This window comes from Argentina anserina, chromosome 5, assembly GCF_933775445.1.
Source record: "Argentina anserina chromosome 5, drPotAnse1.1, whole genome shotgun sequence".
In the NCBI taxonomy this organism is placed as follows: domain Eukaryota; kingdom Viridiplantae; phylum Streptophyta; class Magnoliopsida; order Rosales; family Rosaceae; genus Argentina; species Argentina anserina.
In genome coordinates this window covers 26,666,999-26,678,725 of record NC_065876.1, presented here as the reverse complement: position 1 = coordinate 26,678,725, position 11,727 = coordinate 26,666,999, and positions in this window count along the sequence as shown.

The following is an 11,727-nucleotide window of genomic DNA, read 5'->3' as shown; positions in this document are numbered from 1 at the left end:
AGCAAGAAAATAAAGACGTCAAGATGCATATAGCTGAGTTATCATTTCATATAGCGTCGGAGCTAACTCAGATTTCAATTAGGGTCTCTCGGGGAACTCTTGTATTTAAAATTGATAATTAGAATTAAATATTCGGATTATGTGATATGTTTTGTCTTGTAAGATTAACTCTTGTTTGTTATCGCTTTATATACAAGCATGTAAGATCGATATGAATTATATGATCATTGTTATTTAATTGCCATGTATAATTCATTGTGAGATACGGTAACTATGTATTTGAGAGAGAAGAATGTGGAAAGCTGAGAATGAGAGAAAATAATGTCTTTTGCGTAGTTGGGTTTCCTCATGGGGCATGCCAAGATATTTGGTCAGCCAAACGTGCACAAATGTGAAGAAAGTGTGCCTCTTTGACTCAAGAGTCGATAAAACGATCTTTTCGGGTTTTGGATTTGGAAGACTATGAGATTAACAAGATGACTAGCAAAAGAAGAACATGCGATGAGATCTTACCGACGATTAGTTTATGTGTCAGAAACATTAGTCACCCCCAAAGTGGGTAAAGTACACGGTATGAGACGTGTAGGCTCTCATGTTTTTGATATATGATCTAGCATCCGGTAATGAAGTGAAAGAAATTCATTTGCAGGCATGCATTGCATTATTGTTTATTTATTAATGGTTGATAACCTATCTTGATAATATAGTTAAGGATAATTTAAAGTTGTTTGATCCTACTGAGCATAAGGTCATCCCTAAAGATTTATTGTTCAAGTGGTTATAAGGTACGACACGTTTAGTGAGAAGACTAACAATGACGTTTCCGCAATTTCGCTTGCGTATACAAGAGTTAAAGGGGTTTATAAAAAGTCGAGCTAGATAGGCCGCGATGCGTTATTTTCTTTGTAAACAATTTTGTTTTATTTACGAGGACTTATCTAATTGTATTTCACTTTATTTATTAATATTATTATTTTCATGCTCGCGTCTCGGATCTAATGTCAAATATTTGTATTCTACCAACATCGGGTCAGGGGTGTGAAAATATCATTAACCGTGTCTTAATGAACAAAAAGATATGTCACCACCCACCAACCCCTTATTTGCAATCCACTTATATCACAAACTAAAACTATGTACTAGACTGTATGATTAAAGTTGGAGCTATTGATATTGATAATCTCCTTTGATATAGACATTAGGTTTTTCAATTAATATATATAGAGATTACATAACTTATTATTACCTGGGTATTGATTATAGTTGCTTTAATCAAGGATGAGATTGAAATCAATACTAGATGCTTCGATTAAGGGCATGTTAATAAAAAAACGAATTTGTTTATGATATTGGCAAGTTTAGTGATTCTAAATATGAATAGGTTTTTTTTTGTTTAACCCAAATAATATATTTTTTCTTTTTAATTTAACATAAATGATAGGTATGGATAAGTTTTAAATGTGAGTTTACTTTAAAAGAGGTGTACAATTTTGGGTGTATATTAAATTACACCATCAAATTATTTGATATGTCCTCATGAACATGTATTCAAGTCGAGGTGTGTGAAACTACTGAGGCGAACCAGAAGCAGCAAGTGAACTCGCCGGTGACAAACAATCACGTACAAGGCTTTCGTAATAAGAACACAAACTAAACCTGTGCTAACGGATTCAAATAGGTTTTACACTTCCAGCCGTACACGACGGAAAAGCTTATGTGCAAATCTAATCAAGGTTGCCAAATGTTGTCATCTGTAACCACTTACTGACTTACCAGCATTGCCACAAAATCGACTAATGGGACAAATTACCATCACTGAATTCCTAAATTGATTTACATATAAATATTGAAAAAATCTAAAACTTGGATGGGGGCGTACAAGCCTAAACAAATAGAAAAGAGGAGACATAATAGCTTCAAAACTTTTGGTATTGGGCTCATATACAGTTGGACCATGCTTGGTGTCAGGGTCAGGCCGCTAACCACCTTGTCCAAGGTCAATTCATGCTTATAGCAAGTTGCTTACGTGCTAGTAGTATTATCGTAATTTAGATTTTCTGTAATTTATTTTATTTAGTTAGGCGCATTGTAGAAATATTTCATGTTTCTCCATGCCAAGTCAGATTTACAAAATATGTTATTATAAGGAGAGGTTCCTATGCGGCGACGGTTGGCCTACATAACTAGTATAAGTAAACACATGTACTTTTACCTCTCTAAACGTCTTACCATCAATAAAGAGAGAAATTATTCAATCATCTATGTTCCGTGAGATCATTCTTGCCACCTATTTGATTATTCATTTGTTCACGAGATTGCCCCACAAATATATAAACTGTGATCTTGTTTGTTACTAACACTATACTAATATTGTGTGGTTTCAATTGTTCCCTTCCAAGGTGCTCACTTGGCTTGCTTGCTACTCGTTCAACGGTTAACAAGTGTCGCACGGTCCACTTTGTGCATTGCAAAAGTCGGCCCATGACACTTGGCCAATCCCCGTAAAAGTGCGAATCAACCTGCAAAAACTTTGGCTAGTTTGATTATAGGCACATTGTGTAATATAGGTTGTCTTGAAGGAAGGAGCGTGGCTATGAAGGTGGCAAGCATGGATCTTAGTAATGGCCTGGTTAGGCTCAAGCCCTACCAAGATTTCAAAAAAAAAATTTAACATAGACTCAAAATATGTTTATGAGGTCTTGGCAGAGAAGTTTTAAATACACACCCATAAACTCTTAATACACACCTCTATTATTCAATAATTCAAATAAGACTTTGCATCTATGTTAAAGAACCAAAATAGGTACATGTTGTTATAGGAGAATTACTCTCCGGATTCTCCCTGTGTATTTTGTCCTAATTAGTATAGGTTAGTCTAAATAAGGAATGATATATAATCTCGTATTCAACGGGATACTCAATGTAATGCCTATATAAAGGCCTCCCTTGTCAATGAATAAAGGGGATATTTCTCCCTATTATGATGCGTATTATTTTCTTCTATAACACGTTATCAACACATAGTTCTAACCATGAGTTCCTAGGTCTAGAACCCTAAATCCTGGAAAAAAAATCTTTATGTCATGAAAAAATTCGACAGAAGATGAAAAACCCTGAGAAAGTTTCTTTATGCTAAAAAAAAGTGCAAAAGGACAAAAAAACATAAATCAGGTTGACCAGTGGACACCCAGGATTTCACTCTGGGCACCCACCTTCTCTAATCTTGGCTGCAACAACCACGCCGGTGCAACTGCCCAGCATCGTTATCCTCCGAATTGACCCTTATTTTTCTCTGGCTACTGTCTGCGCATTCCCGCAGGACCTAAGCACCGGCCTCAACATCGGAAATATTGATACTCCCCAACAACCCGGTTCCCAATCGAACCTATGCCGGACGACGTTCGCCCTCAACCCAGCGTCCTTCGAGCCTCCCCGACATCGCCTGCATACTCCGACGTCACCAAGCGGCCTTGGAGATCGTCGAACCTAGACCTCTGACGTCTTCTGAGATTTCCGAGCACGGCGACGCAAGCCCACGATCTAACCCGGTCGGTCTTCTCTGAGCTAACCATGACAGAGGTTTTACCTCTCAGTAAATAAGGGCATGGTAATTTTACCCATGGTAAAAAGTATTTTTACTCGACATAGTAATCTTATAATTAGTTTTACTATTTAATATATGGATTATGTATTTATGATACTGACCATTATTTTTCATTTTTGTGAAATTTATCACATTATGATACAAAATCTAATGAGGAGAGTCACTTCACGACGCATTTCTGGATTCAAGGATGATCGTGGAATTAAGCAAGAGGAACTTATATGACATTTATTTGGAAAACAAACAAGTATGTTTTAATTAACGTTGCTACTTTCATATAAATTTAAATTCCTCTGAATTTTGTCTTTCATCCGGGACTTCAACCTCATTTTCTTTTTCAACTCGATTCTTTCGCTTCTCGGGTGGTATACATTGATATGATTCCTCTGGTACTAAGTTTTAGGAGCAGCTGGGAGTGCCGCTGTTACCATCCGTAGCCGTTATGTGTAGCTACAAGTTAAAAAAAAGGACAAACATCGGTCTGCGGCGGAAATTGTTGCTTATACCATTGGTTTGTGACAGAAATTGTCACTTATACCATTGTGATGAAATTTATCACGATTTATTGAATTGAGTTACCATACTATGAGACTTGACCTCCAATTTAGTACTTGGAAGTTGTATCATAACGATACTAATGAATCTTCACTCTTGTTAATTGCAACATGCGCCTGAAATTTGCCATTTTCATGTTGGATGTGTTTATGCACCTAGTCCGGATTAATTTCCTTTGGCGCAACATCGTTTGATTGAAAGAAAAAAACATTATGGTCAAAATATACAAGAGCGAGATATGAGAAGTTCTTGAAACAAGACACTCATTATATGGAAGAACATGAGAATATCTTCTCACTATTACAGATTTCAAAGAAATTATATATTGCAGTTATAAAAAGAAAATTATGAAGCATATATGTTTTGGTTAATAGTCTGAATGACTACAAATCCGTGTATGTTCCCAAATTTTTGTGAATGTATTCACCGCACAAGTGCGACTATAGTTACTTAATCATTACACTTTGAATTGATTTCATGGTCAAGATCTCAATACAATTGTTAGCTATAAAATTCTCATGTAGTTCAAGTAAACGAACATACGAGAATGTCTCGACGCATTTATAGTTTCATTACCAAAAGAAATATGTTAATGCAATGTAACGCATTACATACTACATGGCACTACATGTATAAGCCCACGACTTTAACTGTGGCATAAGTCAGGCTTACACGATCTTTGTGTGGCGCAATGCACACTTATATGATCTTTGATGTTGTTATTATACATCTGTTTCGGTTTTCCATAATCTTTGGCATATTAGGTCATCATCTATTGAATTTGATCAAAACTTTGCAAATTAGCATTGCAAAACGTTGAAGGACTCCGTGCCTTGAGCATTTTTTGCTCTCGGCTTTATTTCGAATCGACAATGATTGTTGTAGCATATTTAATTATTTATACCTCGTTGGCATGATGAAGCCTTGATTGATGTCTTGTTATGACATGTTTCCACCTTATTTGGTGATGACTTGTAGTGTTACATGCCATGTAATGTACTCTATATTCCACCGGTACACAATATGGTGATGTTTTTCACATAGTTTGTATTGAACTAACGCTCGTACAAGATTAGGGGAGTGGTAAACTATAACAGGTTCACGAGTTACGACCTTGGCAGTATCGCCAAAATGTTCCTTCCGCCGCCCGATTTTACCCCTAATGGCATCAAAAATTTTCCAAGCTCTTAGCTCGGCCCCAAGGCCATTAGTAGTCCCCTCGGCAGCCCCGCTGCAGGGCCCCTCCGTAGACCCCGCATGGCCTCTTCACGAATTCCAAGTATTTTTGGCTTAATTTTTGACGCCGACAACTCTTTTTAGGTATGCCTAGGCAACACCTATCATTGTATTTAGATTATGGTGTAGATGCATGATATTTGCATGTCAAAATCACTCGTGTATAATGTTTAAAGGTCCAAAAACCCTTACGTAACATTAGACAGCCATTCAAAACTATTTTAGTGCACTTGCCGAGCTTTATTTTGTGATATTTAGGTCTTAACATAAGACTACTTATCTCTATATTCTTTTTTATGATATGTTCAAGAGACTTTGAGTGCATAGCTAGATAAACTTAAAATTATTAATGGATTTAGTTTTTAATCCATTGTGACTACAAAGAGAACAATGTCTTATGACGTTATGATTCAAGTCACATGTTTTTATGCATCAAGAGAGCAATTGAACCTATGAAATGGTTTTTGTCATAGTAGTTGTGTACGTTGATGAATTCACAACGATACCATACATAAAAATTTGTGAGACGATAAGCTACTTGAAGGCAATCATTGTGGCAACATTATTTATCACCTCAAAACTCATTGTGAAATATTTCTTATGTATCGCTTCTAATGACAGAGCACATATCAAGAGTGGAAATAGTGTGAATTGTATTCTTTCACGTTATTATGATTCAGTTTAATGAATCGGTGACTCGTATAAGCTATTCTTTTGAGCAAATATGTTATACGGATCATTATAATTCCTCCAATATAATGGAAACGTAATATATGCGTTAACAAGTGCATAAGCCCCATTTATGAACATTCATTGACTATGCTCAATCTCCAAGCCTATTCTTTAGCAAAATTAAAATTTAGGAGTGACATACGCCCTCCTACGCTAAAGAAAATGAGACATAAGATAGAAGCCTAAATTGGCTTATCATGATTAATTTTGAGGAAAAAGTTGAAAAAGCCTAAAATTTCAGGATTTACAGATTGCGGACTTGTCATTGTGAGGACCAGTTGGTCTACTTTGTGGTGGGCTATTGAGGTGCTACTTACGGCCACTGATTCCTAACATCCAAGGCTACCTACTAATAAAATTTGAGGACATTTGGAGATCTGGAACATGGTGAACCGCTTGACACAAGTAGTCACTGACCTCCGGCGAGTATTCCGGCCGGTTCGGTGCTTTTCCAACGGGTTACAGAAATAAGGCTGGTGGCACTGGATTTTTAACATGCATGTTTACTTACTCCTAAATATTCGTAGTATTCGGAGTTTGGAAAGTCAGTGAACCATTTAAGGAAGTGTAAATTAGAGGTTTGGTATTGGTTGTTAATGTTCCTAGGCTTCCAACGAACCAACAATTTGAACCATAAGCTATGGCTTGTAGCGTGTCTTGTTTTACGGTATCCATCTATACCACCATCATTAACGTTACGGTTGTAATGATTCACATGTTAGTGTTTCAAGTCTAACAATATGCATGTTTGTTAACGGATTATGTTAACGGTTTATCGTTGACATATTTTATGTGCCAAATTGCGCCTCCACAAGCGCATAATGATGGGTTATTTGATGTTGATTTTTTTCTTTGAATAAGACATAAACTTCCACCTATGTCTGCTTATATAAAGACCTTAACATACGATATCGTCAGTTTTGATAAGCCAGTCTCGTTGTCGTTAGGGGGAGAGATGAACAAGTTTGTTCAAGTTCAACAACTTGGTTTTGTCGTGGTTTGTCTCACTGTGTCTCATCATGTTCCTAATAGTCCTATAAATGGAAGTGACGAGATTAGAGATACATGCTGCAACTATGCCTATAAGGATTGATGTTCGACAAATGGACATGTAGTCACTCTTTGTTGGTGACGTGGTGACTCCACAAATGTGGTAGATGGTGTCACTAGGCCGTGGCTCGTACGAAAGTGTAGAGATATCACTTGGTTCGATAATACTTAATGATTGTGAGTTATGGCACAACTTGATCTATGATCAATGATACTCACTCGTCTATTTTCTTGGATGATGATTATCATTGGGGGATGCCTCAATGTTAGTACTAAGTTAAATGAGATATCTCAAAGAATAACGATGTTGAATGAGCTTGATGTCGAACTATACATACTTTGTTGAAGCAAAATTCCAATATTGTAGATTGGCCTACATGGAAAGTGCTATCCAGCAGGAATTGATGGTGATGATCGACCCATGTTGCCGCCACAGCCTCTTGGAAAGCCGTAGGATTCAGTTTTAACAAAGAGGTAGGTCATTGGTCAGGTAATGCCAACACTGTACATATAAATCCTATCAGTTATACATTTGTTAAGCATAGTGAGAAAGTGAGAAAGAGGAGAGTTTAGACTCACCTTATGACGCAAACTCTTTGACAAAACACCCTGGAATCAATTATGAGACGATTTGTTCTCATAATACTTTGTCAGTTAGGCGGTTTCCAAAACACCTGAATTTGCAGCTTGTGGTTACATATCATTTCTATTAGGACTAAGTTAAGAGATGTAGATAAAGATCTTGAATGTATTAGTTTTAACCTAATTAAAGTGCCTCCAGATCACGGAGCGCGTTAACTTGATAAATGTAGGGATATTAAAATGAAGTGTGACAGATTCTTGATGAACTAAGAGCCAAATACTGTAATTCTGAAGCTCCTTGCTTAAAACTCAGGGCTCATCACCTTGACCATCTAATCAAGTCTATTAGACTGGATAATGCAGGAGAATTCACTTCGAAGACTTTTTATTGCATGGCGGGATAGATGTTGAACATCCCGTAACCTCATGTTCATTATGCCGAATGGATGAGCATGAACGATAATTAAGCAATTATAGCTTATAGCTAGGGCCCTCATTACGCATAAATAATTTTCCCATAATTATCTGGGCATATGCAATATTACATGCAACTGTACTTAGAATGAAGAGATCTCGAGAATACTAGGTCACGAAAGTGATGACCATTATTGATGATGTTTTTCATTAGTTGGTTAAAGGCAGTAAGGACCTTAAGTGTCTACAACTATTCCATGAATCAGTCGAAATCAGGAGTGAGTTATAGCTGTTTTAGTAAAATAAGACGTATATGTCCGAAATCTGCAGCTAAGTCAAATTCGACAGAGATTTGTGATCAGTTCCTAACGAACTAGGTTGTGAACGACATATCATTGAAAGCCACGAGTGTCTACTTTCCAAAATTGTTTTCAGTTCATCCATACCTATTGTATTGAAGAAGTTATGACTATTTAAGTCTGTGACCACGCGTGAATCTGTTTTTGATTGCAAAATCTTGTTTTGAGTTGTTATGCAATTCTCTTTTTTTATCCATGTACAGATACGTGTACATGTTTTATTTAAGAATGTTTCGCGAGATTTGATATTTAAATCATTGACATATTGCTACTTTTGAAGAATGTGAGAATAGCGTATACGCTATTTATCTAAACTCTGAAATTGAGTTACCGAACATGGGCAGTTGTTTTGTAGATTTCAGAGGGAGTCTATACCACATGTTATTTTCAATTGTAGTTGGTGCGTTGTGCTCTTTTTCCCTTCGACCAAGTTTTTTATTTTACCCAAGAGGTTGTTTTTTTACTTGGCAAGATTTTTACCGATACAACGGTTATGCACCATGACACATTAGGATCGCGATACAAGGGGGTGTTGTAGGAGAATTACTTTCCGTAAACTTCCGGTGTATCTTGCTATAATTAGTATAGGTTAGTCTAGATAAGGAATGATATATAATCTCTTATTCAACGGGATACTTAATGTAATGTCTATATAAAGGTCTCTCTTATCAATGAATAAAGGGGATGTTTCTCCCTATTATGATGCATATTACATTCTTCTGTAACACATGTAACAGTTTAGAAAATCAAAAACAAATTAAATTATCAAAACAGAGGATTTATTTTTGGAAACAATTTTTTAAATTAGTATATACTGTATTTTGATGGAAAATTAAGCGGGAGATTCAAACAATCAATTCATTCCTTAATTTTCAACAAAACAAAAGATTATTTATATTTTTAGAGTCTCAAATAAGGTAATTCATGAAAAAGAATATGATTTTCATTTCATTAATTTTCTTCTTCATACATTCTTAAAAAAGAAATGTTCATCTTCTTCAAAAATTCAAGTCATCACTATCTTATATATATATATATATTCTTCATTTTTTAATCATTTTTATGCTTATAGAATTTAAAAAGAACAATTGTGATATAAAATGATTCGTAAGAACAAACAAGAATCGATATGAACATGTATAAGATATCTATATATATTTTAATATACTAGTCACACACAAAAAAATAGCCTTGTATAGCCAAATAATAAGGTATTTGTGATTGTTTTAATTCAATGGTATTTTAGGTACTTTATGTGGTGTATTTAGTAAAAATATTAGAATGAGAATTTAAATAGATAGTATATTGAGTATGGATGTGTATTAAGAAGTTTGAGATATGCATTTAAAATTGACAAGCTTGGTGATGTATTGAGTATGGATGTGTATTAAGATGTTTGAGATGTGTATTTAACATTTATCATATTGGCAAGCTTGGTTAAGTATAACTACTAGTACCAAGTCTAGCTAGGTTCGAATCCCTGCCTCATCAATTTTTTTTTCTTATTCCTTCTTTACTTTTTTGATTTCTATTAAGCATTGTTTTTACTTCTCTGAATATAGATTGGGTTTAAAGTTGAAAATAAGTCTTCCATTTGGTTGGGAACTTAGGGTATAACATCTAACGTTTTGTATTAATCTCATTGAGTTCTTTTCATAATTCCATCTCCTCTATTATATTAAAGGACCTAATTAACTACATAAAAATGATTTCAGAAAAAATTATTTTTAGTAATTAGTTTAACGGTTCTTTTGGATGGGTTTAATTTTTTTTTAAAACACATACACACCCATAAACACTTAATACACACCCCTATTATTAAATAATTCAAATAAGATTTTGTTGTATGTCAAATGACCAAAATAGGTACATGTAATAATTAAGAAAATAAAAAATATTAAATCATCAAAAACAGAGAATTTATTTTTGGAAACAATTAAAATGAGACAATTTACAGGAAAATTTAAATTGACCTATAATTTGATGAAAAATTAAGCGGGAAATTTAAGAAATTAATACATTCCTTATTTTTCACCAAAAAAAAGATCATTTCTATTTTAGTGTCCCAATTAAATAAGGTAATAAATAAAAAAAACTATGATTTTCATTTCATTAAATTTCATCTTCATACATTCTTAAAAAAGAAATGTACATTTCATCATCTTCTTTACATTCTTAATTATATATTCATCATTTTGTTTATCATTTTCATGTTTTGAAAAATTTAAAAAGAACAATTGTGATCTATAATTATTCGTAAGAACACACAAAAAATGATTTGAACATTTATAAGATATCAATATATATTAATATACTAATCACACTAAAAAGTAGTCTTGTATAGCCAAATAATGAGGTTTTTTATGATTTTTTTATTTAAGGATATTTTAGATACTTTATGTGGTGTATTTAGTAAAAATATTAGATTGAGAATTTAAATAAATAGTATATTGAGTATAGATGTGTATTAAGAAGTTTGAGGTATGCATTTAAAATTTCTATTTTGCCTATTGCTTCATTCAAAAGATAAAATAATTATGGTGGTTCTTGTGTGCGAGGCCCTGGTCTGTGTTAGATCATCTACTTGTGTTGCAGTGTTACGATTGGTTCGGGGTTCTGGTATACAGTACTCTCACTGCGGACCATGCTGAATTGCTCATGACATGCGTCCTTTCAAAGTTTGCTACCTTAGCTTATACTCTCCCTCATGTGGCATGGACTCATTCAAGTTAATACTCGATTGGTTTTCTCCATGTGTTTGTGCATGTATTGATCCACTAAATGGTTAGGACCAACATGATTCAGGGTTTGAATGTACCTTTTGGTTTTGCATAGGTTACAACTTATAACTGAAAGCTACAACGGTTTTTGTTTTTAAATAAAGCTACAATGGTTTATTGAAACCAAAGTGCATAAAATGAGATGAAAACTAGCAAAAGAAACCAAACTGCATAAAATGAGATGAAAGCTAAGAAAACGCATACGTACATAGTATATTAGAGGCTACATTGTGGTAGTTGATATATGTTGTTATTTTATTTTATTATCCTAGTGGAGATTCACATGTACACTTGTTGTGAGTCATGACTCGAACCTAAGATTAGGTACTTCCTAGGTTTAAGGGTGTAACTACACACAGGCTAGCCCACCTCAAATTTTCAAAAAACTTGACTTTGTAGCTTAATTTTAGTTAAA